This window comes from Marmota flaviventris, chromosome 4 (assembly GCF_047511675.1).
Source record: "Marmota flaviventris isolate mMarFla1 chromosome 4, mMarFla1.hap1, whole genome shotgun sequence".
In the NCBI taxonomy this organism is placed as follows: domain Eukaryota; kingdom Metazoa; phylum Chordata; class Mammalia; order Rodentia; family Sciuridae; genus Marmota; species Marmota flaviventris.
In genome coordinates this window covers 153,830,542-153,842,968 of record NC_092501.1, presented here as the reverse complement: position 1 = coordinate 153,842,968, position 12,427 = coordinate 153,830,542, and positions in this window count along the sequence as shown.

Genomic DNA, 12,427 nt, shown 5'->3' with positions numbered 1-12,427 from the left:
AAGACCCCTTTGGGCCTCAGAGGTGCCCATTCAAGCAGGAGTGGTAAAGGTGGGGTTTAACACCAGTTTGCACCATTGGCCTGAGGGTCCTCAAACCATCTCCCATGCAGTACAGGATCTAGTGAGGGGTGCAAAGAAGGGTGGGATGGCCAGGAGGCCAGTTTGCTCTTGGTCCTGAAAACATGGGGATGGCCTCATGAGTGGGCACTGGGGAGGTGACTGTAGGGCTAAAATGATAGCAGAGCCTGAGTCTAGGACAGATTTCTTCTTGCTAACAAGGAGTTAACCCACCACTGTTACCTATTTCTGATTGTTTACGGGAAGATTTGATCATGAGAGGCCAATGAGAGTGTTCAGGAGTCTGATTCTTCTTGTCTATCTAAATTACCATCTCAGGAGGTAAAGCAAACCAATTTACCTTGAGGCTTTCATCAAGGAAATCCATAGACAGTCCAGGAACCACATGCTAACAAGATAGTGAGTCTTAGAGTTGAAAAACAAAATAAAAAGCCAAACTCCAACGAAAATGTTTCCCTTTATAATAAGCTCCCACTTAATTCAGACACCAAACTATCCAAAGGTAGCAGTACCATAAGAGAGACAAGTATTCTAGTAAACCACATATTGGTTTAGGATTACCCATCCTAACAGAATTAAATATGGAAATTTAAAAATTGTACTAAACGTAATCATTACCCTTATTCTTTATAATCAACCTCAGTAATTCAGGCAGATTGCCGTTTTTTACGTAAGTGGGTGATATGTACTTAGGTTCTCTCTCCAAAGGTGGATTAGGAGGGAAAGTGTCACAAAATGTCCCTCCTGGTGAAAACCATAGACAGACACAAGCCCTTCTCATTAGGAAGAGCTGGACATGTCCTCCTACCTCTGTCTATAACTTGTGACTTCATTGTAGTGGTGGCACCTGAACATCAGGTTGCACTTTGTCAGCTAGCATCCTTTCAGACCGTGTGGCTCTTCAAAGAATTCTCTTTCAATATTCCTTCCTTCTCACCACTCTCCTTCTGCCGTGGAGGTAGAACTGCAGTTGCATCCCCAGCCCAAATGGTTATTTTTCTATTGGAGGCCCTTCACCCTGAAGGTTTCCCAGGTCTTTTGGTGTTTTTTGCTTCTTTCCTTATTGTCTGAATCAACTCTGCCCTCTCCTGACAACCCAGTGGGCATATTTCTCCCCAGGCCATTTGGAGGAATTCTCCAGCAATTCCATATCCCTAGAATATAGGACAGATTTTGTGGAGAGTGAGGTGAGGTGGGTTGATGCATCCTAAGTGCCATGTTACAGAATGTTATACTGATCCTAAGATCAACAGTCACCATTAAGAAGGTTACGCAGGAAAGTGACATGATGGAGTCTTTGAATAGGGGGGTTGGACTGAGGAGAGACTTTGGACACTGGGAAAACAATCATTGCAGAATTGAACTTGAGCTTTTGGATGAAGCTGACTTCATATAGTTTCAGTATTTGTCAACTTTATAGCTATTAAGGGGCTATTGGTTACTTTCTCTGATACTCAGTTTCTAATGAGGAAAAAAGTCAAAATGCTTCATAGTATTTCTGTGAAGGTTAAAATAGGTGTAAAATCTCCCTCTGGCAAACAAGGTGAGACAGAATGACTGTCTAAACTGGGTGGTGGTTCTGGGAATGGGGAGTAGGAACAGACTCTGGAAATTGTCACCAGGTTGGAAAGGGTTGCTGTAGGCCCCTAGGGGTTCTACCTTGGGTGACCCTGTGGGTCTGCAGGTCCTGACTTAAGGGAGTTCAGAAGGAAAGACAGATTTGGAGGGCTGGTGGTGAAAAAGCAGGTAATGAATTTCAGTTTGGGTATGTTAAACTGAAAGGTTAAGCAGAAGGTGTTTTGGAACAGGTGTTCATAGTTCACCAAAAAATAGGCATCTAGAGAGCTCAGTCTGTTGGGGACCCATGAGAACATGGGTCGTTGAGGATACTATGGGATTTTTTGTGGCTTGCTTGAGAAGAGTTGGGTTCATTCTCTGTCACTGATGTTTTTGCTCACTAATTCATCCATCAAATATATGTTGAGTATCTACTGTGGATCAGGTTGAGCAAAGGTGAGCAGGCAGAAATTATCCTGACCTTAAGGACCTTCAGTATATAGTAGAGGATCAAAGAGGGAAAGGATGCATATGACCTTCAATGCCAGGCAATTAGGAAGCCAGGCTTATGTTTGAGCTGGATACCAGGATGCTCCGTGGTGTACGGTGGGAGGTAGAGCTGATCTATCCTCTTGGGCCATGGCATAAGGAAGAGGGAAGACTGTTTTGGCCCAAAGTGTCTGAGCATGGAGCAAAGTACAGATCAACACTAGACTGTGTGCAAGAAAGGCAGGAAAGGTGGGGTTTGTAGGCTCAGATGGCTGAGGGTGGTTCCCTGGGGGTTATTCTGGGGTTCATGTCTGGTGAATGTTGAAGGGATCACTGGAAACATTGAAGTGTTTTTGGCTCAGAAGGACCCTAGTCTTTGAACTTTAGCATTTAGTATTTGCCTGGCTCATGGAAGAGGCATAATGAATGTTTTTAGAATGGAAAGAAGCCTACAAAGAAAAGAAGAAAGGAGACAGTGAAGAGACTTGAATTGTCATCATGCTGGTGGTAGATTTAGAAGGTGGTAAAGGTATGGGAGAGTCCCTCCTGACATTCTGAGTCATGGGTCCCACTCTGGTGGATATCTTGGTAATTTGAGTTTGGAGGCTATTAAAAATTAGTGAACATTTGCTCTGATAACTTCTAGGAAAGCTGATGACTAGTAATACCAAGATATGCAGCATCACTGTGTGATGGTGAATGTACTGTATACCTTTTTCAAATTTCATGACCTCACCTAGAGATGGCTGTCTCTCCTAGACAGCAAAGAAAATGAAGATGTTAGCAGAGGGTCCTGGCTGTGGCACCCTCAGTCTTTAGCGGCTAAGCTAATGCATTGAACTTCTGTTGCTGCCTCCACAAGGGGAGCTGCGTGGGGTGGCAGGGATGGGCTGTGACTTGCAGCTGCACATAAGAATGCTAAGCATCAGCAGTGGCTTCTTAGAAGAACAGTAATGTATGTGCTTCTGCTTAAAACTTAACTGGCAGGCTTCCTGGCGGGGCTCCTAGGTGGGGTGCCCTGATTTGCAAGGATTTGATGACTTCTTGTAGCCTAACACCTGTAGGTGTTGAAACGAGCAGGGGAGGGCATAGCACCTGGCTGTGCCTCTGATAAGGTGAGCACCATGGATTTGTGAAGGCACCATCTCTCCTTTCCAGCAAAGAATTTTTTATATTTATTCAATCACTGCTACCTTGATATTAAAATTGCCAGTGCTCTTGCACAGAAATATTTTAAAATTATATTCTTCAATTAAGAAAAAAAATCAAGCCATCTCTATCTGCCACAGAAGGCTTCTTCCTTCCTCCACTCCTTGGAGTCTTTCATGATGGGGTAGCTACTTGCACATTAAACTCAAAGATAGTTGCATTTCTAAAGCTCTGATAAAGTCGTCACTCCTTTATTTGTTTATTTATTTTCTCAACGAGCTACCTATTATTCACAGGAGCTGATGACATCCTGAAAGCAAGCTGTCCCCATGGCCTTCAGACACTAATTTGTGAGGTCCTAATTTCCTCTTTATCTTCATGTCTTCTTATTTCACACACCACAACTGTTTGAATAATTTAAATGATCAGATACATGTGAGCATGACAGCAGAACTGTGAGGACTCTGACTCTGAAAGGGACTCGGAGTTTCCAGATTAGGATGACAGATTTCAGTTGGGTGAATTTTTACTGTCCTACCTCCTTTGTGTATAGATCTGGCGCTAACTATAGTAATAGAGTATCACCAGTGATATGAATGGAGAATCCTAGTTGATCTCAAATCCAGAGTTGTCACTCCAGATAATTAAAACAAAGGACTGGAAGGAAGAAGAAGGGAAGCACATAAATGTGAAGAGCTTCAGATGACATAAAAGAGAGTCAAGTAAATGTGGCTGCATTTCCAACATGGATTTCAAAGAAATCATAGCCTATCATGACAGAAAATAGAAAAGAAGCACAAGTAGAAAAAACAAAGGAAAGGCAATAATCTAGAAATTATGATAATTACCAGTAATTATATAAACAAAGAGAATTCTCAAACTAAAAAAGGCAAAGATGCAGATTATGTGAGAAAAATCAAACTACATGTTCATGGTAAACTTTGAAATGTTTAAAATAATACTTAAATGAGGGCTAGGGATATAGCTTGGTGGCAAAGCATTTGTGTAGCAGGCTCAGGGATCTGGGTTTGAGCCCCCTAACCACAAGATAATAATGATAATCATAATAATAACACAGATAAAATGGGAGACTTTAAAGCAAAAATATTCAATGATTCAAAAAGAGTCATTTAATACTGAGAATGGTAGTCCCATCAATGAAGAATATAGAAGTCATGAGCACAAATAAATGACCAAAATATGTGAGCTAAGAATTGTTATGAATTGTAGAAACACATTATAGACAGATTCTTCTGCACTCTGCTAAATTATGTTTATATATGTGCATATATATAATCATGCATATATGTATGTGTGTATAGTTACACTCACGTATGTAGAAATTAAATGATTCTATATAGGGATATATATGTAGGTAAACTGTTATATGTATGCCATATATATATATGTGTGTATATATATATATATATATATATATATATATTAGATATTTCTATATTTTCTGTATATGTATGTGTGTGTATATATATGCATATATATGTATAATTTAATAAGACAGTACATATTCTTTTCAGGTATTCTTGAAAGTTTTACAAGAATTTAATCATATACAAAGCCTCAAAGGGATCTCAGTATAATTTCAACAAGTAAAAAACTGTGCAGGAGGAATTTTTCGAGACAATATAGTGGCTAAAAATAACAGAAATAAAACAAGTCTGCTTCAAACTAAAGGAAAGAAATGACATGACGACAATGAGAAATGACAGAAAATTGAATGTAGACTGTCAATAAAAATGAAAGGTGGGGCTTAGGACATAGTTGAAATTGACAGGGTTTAAAATAAAAGATTTAAAAACTGGACACCAATACCAAATAATAAGATGAAAACAATCCAACCATAAGTGTAAGATTAAAAATTGAGAACTAAAATTCAATAGAAAGGTAAAATATGTAAAAAAAAAAAAGCATAAAAAAGCAAAGAAAAAGCTTTATTAAAGGAAATGAAGACAAAGGGGAAGGTTTAGGAAAGAGACGAAGGAGGGAAACATCCTCAAGAACAGGAAGGAAGTGAGAGCTAACCAGGGGACTCTAGAGCCTGGAAATGGAGGGAGTGAGGTGGGGCCCCAGATGATAAAAGGCCCCGGAAGCCAGCTCACGGCAGGCTCTTCTCTGCTAACTCCACTGGCCGAGCGAGCACAGATTCCTTTCAGTCATAAACAAGTAGAAAAATTGCCCAAAATATTTTTAAAAATATAGCTGAGCTCAAGACAGGAAGGCAAATCTCCAGGTACTAAGAGGAAACGCTCAGGCTGTGGAGGCTGGCACCTGGGGCTCCAGGTCAGGCCATCTCCCTGGAAAGCAGAGACTTTAGAGCTGGGCATGAGGAACAGCCCTGGCGAAGGGAGGCTGCAGAAGGCAGCCCAGGGAGGAAGGAACTGGGGTGCCCCAGGATGCAGCCCTCAGCTGACCCTACTGGGTGCTTCAGAGCGAAGCCGAAGAGTTGCTGCCAGTCAAAAGGCATGGCCTCTGCCTGCACAGAAGCATTATTAGCTGTTGCTTGGCCCCCAGATCATATCACACTGGGGCAAGGTCTCACAGAGAACAGGGCCTTCAGACTCAGCTGAGGGCAGTCAGCCAGCAGGTGTGCTCCCACTGTCTTAAGAAACGATAATCCAGGGTCAGGTGGAGCGCTTCTAGAAGACCCATATAATTTCCTTTGATTACATGGGTAAATCAATTTTTCTTATTTTTCCACAAATCATTTAACTGCTTCTATGTCATTTTGACAGTATTATTTTTTTCTTTCTGGTTTTTTTTTTGGGGGGGGAAGATGTAACCAAAGCAGCTTACTGTCTTCTCTCCAACAGGTATGCAAAGCCACATAAATGCTACTTACTTACAAAATATAAATCTCAGTGTTATATGAGTGGAAAATTTGAAAAAGAAAAGTTGAGAATGACCAAAACTACGAAAATGCAGAATTACGTGCAGCTATTAAAATCATGTTTTTATAGAATGGTTATTAAGAAGTTAATATACATAGTTCCACTGATAGATATATGATTCCAATTTCTTAAAGCATTTTTCAAAAATTTACCCTAATTGCTAAGGCATAAAAATATGAAAGGAAATAGATCAAAATAATCTCAGGGTTGAATTCTATAATGTATGGATTTTAAGTAACTTATATTTTTCTGAATAAGATCTTGTATTACTTTGTAATCATAAAATATTAACATTGTTTGTAAAGTAAAGAAATAATTGCACTGGCCTATTTTATACAGCATTAATTTGCATATTTATATTTGATATGAGAACTGGCCTGTGAGAATAAAACAGTGTTATGTGGATTGGATATTTTCAATATACTCCACGGTTTTTCAATTTTACTTTTAATACTACAGTAGTCTCCCCTGAGTCGCTGTTCCATTTCCCACACATTCAGTTACTTATGGTAAACTGTGGACAAAATTATTAAATGGAGTATTCTAGAGATAAACACTTCATGTGATTTAAATTGCATTCTGTTTCAAGTATTGTGATGAAACTTGCACCATCCTGTTCCATCTTGCGTGGGAAATGAATCACCCTTTGTGCAGCATATCCATGCTGGGTGTGCTACCTGCCCACTAGTCACTTGGTCATCTTGGCTTCAGATATATTGTTGTCATATTGCAATGCTGAGTTCAGGTCACCCTCATTTTAATTAATAATGGCCCCAAATGTAAGAGTAGTGTTGATAACAATTTGGATATGCCAACGAGAAGCTGGCAAAAGTTCTCAAGGAAAGGAAAGGAAAAATTATAAGCTGAGTATCATGGTTTAGATATGAGGTGTACCCCAAAAGCTCATCTGTGAGACAATTCAAGAACATTTAGAGTGAAATGATTAAATTATGAGTTGTGGCTTAATCTGTAGGTGAACCCACTGACTAAGCAGGTGGTAGCCATGGGGAGGTAGGGTGTGGTTGGAGGAGGCAGGTCTCTGGGAGGGTGCCTTTGGGGTTTATATTTTGTTGCTGGTGAGCTGAGCCCTCGCTCTTCTTCCTGTTGCTAGGTCCTGAGCTGCTTTCCGCCACCACAGTCTTCCACCATAATGTTCTACTTTACCTGGGGCCATAACTATGGAGCCAGCCATCTATAGACTAAGACCTCTGAAACCATCATGAGCCAAATAAACTTGTCCTCCTGTATGTATTCTCATCAGGTCTTTTGGTCATAGTGGTGAAAAGGCTCAGGTTGCTGAGATCTACAGTGAAATGCAGTAGGTGGAGGGTTCTGTGTTATCCATGGTTTGGGGCACACACTAGAAATTTTGGAACATAGCTCCCAGGACAAAGCGGGGACTATTGTATTTTCAAGATGAATGGAGAAAGAAGTTACCCTCAGGATTCCTAGGTCTTTCTCTTATTCCAGGGTTTTCTTGGAAATCAAACCCCAAATTGCTTTCTCTGTCTCTGTCTCTGTGTGTGTATGTGTGTGTGTGTCTAATTTCCATCTTTTGGAGTCTTTCCTATGGATAGTTCCCTTTCTATGATTCCCATTAGATAGAGGGACATAGTCAGATGCCATTTTTTCTATAGTTAAAAATTCTCACCCATAAGCAAGGACCTACAGCTTCCACTTCACAGAACAGAAAAAAAAATTATAAATTGCACCATTCAAGAGAATTTCAAATGAATTTTTTTTCTCTGCTAGAAATTTCTCCTTCTTTGCTTTTATTATGGGAACAAGCTTTTTTTTAAAAAAAAATCTCACATTGAATCCTACACTTGAATCCATGGAGAAACCCTGTTAGAGCTCACTACTGTGGGTTTCTCTCCCTTTCCTCCTCCCCTCCTTCCTTCCTGTTCTCTTTCTTTCTGTTAAATGGAATTCCCTGATTCTTTACTCCAATATGTTTCTCTCCTACCAGTCTTTCTCAAGTCTTTACCTCTCCCTTCATCTCCTGGTGGCTCTTCCACATTTCACAGCCGACTTCAAGGTGCTGAGGTGGGCAGTGTGGGGGTGGGGGTGGGGGCTAGGAGCACCATGCTTTAGAAGCTAATGTGTTTCAGAGCCTCTGGCATCCTCCTTGGCCTCACAGGCTCTAAATTGTTTCAATCCCTATTTCCTTTGTCTCTGATGACTTTTAGAGTTTCCCATCCGATAACCACATTTGTATCCACAGCATGGATTTGCAGAGTTTGACTAAGCTGATCCCGTGGATTCAATTTCCATAAATCCCTTAAAGTGTTTAACTAACTTTTCTCATTTTGCAAAAATGTCTCTGACAAAAACACAGGGGAAAACAATTGTTCTTGACATCACAACAGTTTAATATGTTAACTTATCCATTAAATTGTGCTTCACATCAATGGAAATCCTCAGTTCTACAAACTATCATTTTTAAATAGCAATAAAGGTTGATAATGTCACAATACAATCTCCTAGTAACTGAGTTCATACATATTATTGCACAGAAACAAAAGGAAATATCTCTTAGGAGAAATAATTTACTAGCTATTGAATAACTATCTTTACATCTAAAATGGGGCACCAGATAAAGATCCAGATTTTTCTAACATTGAGTTGATACATGAAAGAAAAATAGTAATGCAAGCAAAACCCAGAAAGTACTCTGGGGGAAAGAAAAGGGGGAGGAAAAGAAAAGATGGCCACATGATTAAAAAAATACAAGGCCAGGAGATGGAAGGCTGGGTGATAATGACTAAGTCACACGAGACTCCGCTCTGCAGAACACGGTTTTCCCCAGCAAGGGCTGAGGCTTTCCAGCAGGGCATCTGGCCCTTTGATGAGTGGCCAGAGTGCAGCAGAACACGGAACCCACAGAGGTCCCACTCAGCGTGCTGAAGCATGGCAGTGACAGTGGTTTCCATAGACAATTTGGAACACGGGCTTGAGAAACATCTGTGTGTCCATGTTCCCAGATCTGGCATCCTGTCAGGTTACCTTGAGTCCTTGCCTGGACGTTGAAGGGCTTTTGTCTTGCTGGTGTTCACAGCTAGGCCAGTCCTCTGGAAATCTCTGCAAGGCAGGTTGGTTCTGTCAATGTACTGTGGAGATGCACGTGGCCACCAAACACACAGGTCTCAGCATCCCCCGCTGGTCCAGAAGGGCTAATTCAAAGCATCGGGGAATGAGTTCAGATGTGTGCAGGAGAACGCGGAGAGAGACGTAGGCATGGGCTCATGTTCAGCAGAGATGGAGGAGCAGGATGACAAGCAATGCCCACAGCACCTGGGAGGAGACCAATGCAGCCCCCTGGATGGCACTGGGTCCCAGCTTGGAAGCTTTCAGAGGAGAGCAGCAGAGGCACCATGACTGGCAAAGGAAAGCCCTAGAGTGACGGTGATGACCGACCAGGGTTTTCCTACCCACATCCAACCCGGCTTTCTCCTTGATTCCACTCCCCAACCCAAACAGCCTCCTGGCTCTAAAGGCAGCGGGTGTTCTGGTCCAGTCTCAAGAGCCCTTCTCTTTCCTGTTCTTTGCTGTGGGTGAAGGAATTGTGGTCCACATGCTACCTCAGCTTGCCCCTGTTCTATATCTTAGAAATAGGAAACTCATTTTTCAGGATTGCCTGGCACATATTTTATTCATCATCTCTCCATCTTTGAAGGGTCTGCCTCCTTTTGATAGCCCCATTTCTTCTGTAGTTACCCTGCTCCCCCTGGCTCCCCTCCCCAATACGTCCTCATCACAGGGACTCTCGTCTCAGCCACAGGTTGTGTCTGGAGGAATTAAAAAAAAAAAAAAATCTTTGAAGATGGTAGCTTGCTGCAGCCTAAAGCATTTCCTCTCTCTAGCGAATGTGCCAAGGAACTCATTTAACACCAGGAAACCCTCTAAGAACTAGCGCAATATTCTGCTGATAAAATTTCAGGGAGCTGGGGAAGGAGAAGTGGAGCAGGGCTTGTATTGATCACCCTTAAGCTTCACTAACAGGCGCTACTGAGTCTGCATACGTCTAATACTGAGCTTCCCCGAGGAGTGGAGCACATCCTCTCCACCTTCATCGTGAGTAGTTCTGGGGTTGAGGAGGGCAGACATCCAGCCAGAGGTGTCTGCACGCCTCCCCCGGGGTCAAGGGCTTCCTCAATACTGCTCATCTCCCAGGCATTTCACCCTCACAGAGGCCCCTGCACTGGAGGCAGAGTGGAGAGTCAACTCGACCTTGGCAGTTTCTAGGTCACTGCAGTTCCACAATGAGGTGAGGGAAGATATAAATCAATAAAGACTTAGATTTCATATTCTTGCAATTCCCAATCCCAAAACGGATGCTGAGCAGCATACAGTAGTGGGAAAGGCTATGCAGTCGGAAGACTGCGGCTCTGAGCAACTTGCTAATGAATTAGAGTCTCTAGGAAATCTCTCAATGTCTCTAAATCTTCATTCCAAACTCTCAAATGGGATAATGAATAGAACTCCCCTTTAGCACACAAGAACGCAATGAAGGCCAGATGAGATATTAGATGTAAAAATGTTTTGAAAAGCATTAAACGCTATACAAAGCGATGAATTTTAATCTCATCCCTTGCAAAACTTATGATGAAATAAATGACATTGAAAAGCACTTGAAGTATTTTTCAATTCCCTATTGTGTCAGAGACTAATAGTTTTTATCAGTATTAATTTTCACATTGTTTCTTTCATAATGGAACCCCCGCACTTATAGAGGTACCTGGCAATGAAGAGTAAAGACATTTTCTCTGCAGTTGGATGTGGCTAATGTCTAAGTCCTAGCCCATAAGATGTGACTGGAAGTGATATGAGCAACTGCTCTTCACTTCCCCTCTAGCATCATAAATGAAAATAAGATAGCAGGAGCTGCAGCAGCCATCTTGGACCATGGGGTGGGTGCCACACATGAAAATGTAAAAGCAGTAAGAGAGGACCTGGGTTTCTGAGAAGGTCACACACCAGAGCTATCAAACCCATTTGTCTTAAGTGAGAGGAAAATAGCGTCAATCTTATTTATTATTTGAATGTCTGGGTTAAAATGGTCAAATGGGATTCCTGCCTACTATGCTTAATCTTAATGTTTTGATGCTCTAGTCTCAGCTCCGTAGTAAGTCTATCTGGTAGACTTTCTTCCCAAATTAGCACTATCTCTACTCAGACTTTTTTTAATTTTTTTTTTTTAGTTGTCAATGAACCTTTATTTTATTTATTTATATGCTGTGCTGAGAATCGAACCCAGGGCCTCATACATGCTAGGCAAGTGCTCCACCACTGAGCCATGACCCCAGCCCGTCCACTCAGACTTTAAATACTTCAAACCTTTGGTCAAACTATGGTGAAGTTACTCTGTTAGATGAAAATGAGCACATCCATGATTTCCTTAACTGTTGTCTAACATTGTTTGTTAAGATCACTGATTATTTCTCCAGTTACCAAGAACAGGCTGCCAAAAAGCCAGAAGGAGACAAAATAAGTGTGTATCTTGGTTCTTAATAAAATGTCTCCCCCTTTCCCCACAGGGAATCTCATATCAATGTGGTCACTAAGGCTTCCATTGCCAAGAGAAGGGAAAGGGTGTCCACCTGGGGACTACAGGGGTTGACAGGACGTGGAGCTCCCCATGTGTGTGTGTGTGTGTGTGAGTGTGTGTTTGTGTGTGTGTGTGTTCTGGAGCTTTGGACACTAATGCCCTGGAGCTGATTTGGGCTGGGACCTTGAGGTCACTGACTGCCCATGGATCCTTGGGCCCAGGTACCTTCCATGGGCATCCTGTCCCTGAGAGCCACTCCGCATGTAGGTGTGCAGCCAATTTCCAGAGAACACACTACTTCTCTAACTCTCCATTTCCATCAACACAGGACCCCGGGGACGTGACAAGTGTGCTGCTTTACAATGAAATGATATGAGGAGGAGGGCCACGTCCGTCTTTTTAATTTGCTCAGTGCTGGCCTCGGGCCAACACACAGAGATGGCTTCTCCTCTGAACATCCTGCTATCTGGTCTCAAGCGGAGCCCCATACATCAAGCCTTCAGCAGAAAGGAGTGGAAAGCCTTTTGATAGAAATCCCAGGTGCCTCGGGAACAGTGTGAAGTGAGCAGGGGCTGCCTCCGCGTCTCAGCGCGGCACAGGTTCCCTGCCAAAAAGTAAAGTGGGTTTAGAAGAAACAATCCAAATGCTTTCCAGCTTGTTTTGATTTTCCACGTAACAAAACACTGGATTGTCGCTGTGT